General features: G+C 31.3%; 1 protein-coding gene across 1 annotated transcript in view; it reads left to right on the plus strand.

Annotated features, from left to right (window-relative positions):
• LOC107748576 (ADP-ribosylation factor-like protein 6-interacting protein 6) overlaps positions 1 to 617 on the plus strand; it is a 10,784-nt gene that overhangs the window by 9,173 nt on the left and 994 nt on the right. The gene's annotated exons all lie outside the window — the stretch shown is intronic.

The following is a 617-nucleotide window of genomic DNA, read 5'->3' on the forward strand; positions in this document are numbered from 1 at the left end:
AATGAAATGTATTGAACACGCCTAGAGAAAAAACTGTATATAAGAGGGTACACAAAAAGATTCGAGAGATTGCTCTGCAGAGTTCTCTCAGGTTTTATTGTCTCTGAAAATAAAATGTCTTCTGGCATCAAAATCCCAAGACTCTGAGAAAGATTCTTCACAACAGCGGCAGAAGCCACCACAACAGTAGACTATCTAGGGATGCAAACTACAACTTTTTATTAAATTTCGCCATTTCGAATTGAAAATATGCGATCATGATTCATGTAAATCATAAATGAACGTGACGAGACGTTTGCGTTTTCGACTATTAGACATACGAATAAGAGTGAACGTGCACATTTTAAAATAAAATATTATTTTCAAATAGTTTTAAATTTTCTTCTAAAATGAGCATTTTTATCAGGCTCCTATGTGTAGGTTCAGTAATTTCACTTTAATGGCAATTAATAGTTTATTTTCTTTCCCATTAATGTAAAATAACTGAACATAAACATAGGAGCCTGAGAAAATAACCATTTTAGAAGATTTTAGATGGCACTTAGAGGCTTTTGCATCTGAACTCTTCATATATATATATATATATATATATATATATAACTACACACATAGAACAT

Source organism: Sinocyclocheilus rhinocerous, unplaced genomic scaffold (assembly GCF_001515625.1).
Source record: "Sinocyclocheilus rhinocerous isolate Xijiao unplaced genomic scaffold, SAMN03320098_v1.1 scaffold349, whole genome shotgun sequence".
In the NCBI taxonomy this organism is placed as follows: domain Eukaryota; kingdom Metazoa; phylum Chordata; class Actinopteri; order Cypriniformes; family Cyprinidae; genus Sinocyclocheilus; species Sinocyclocheilus rhinocerous.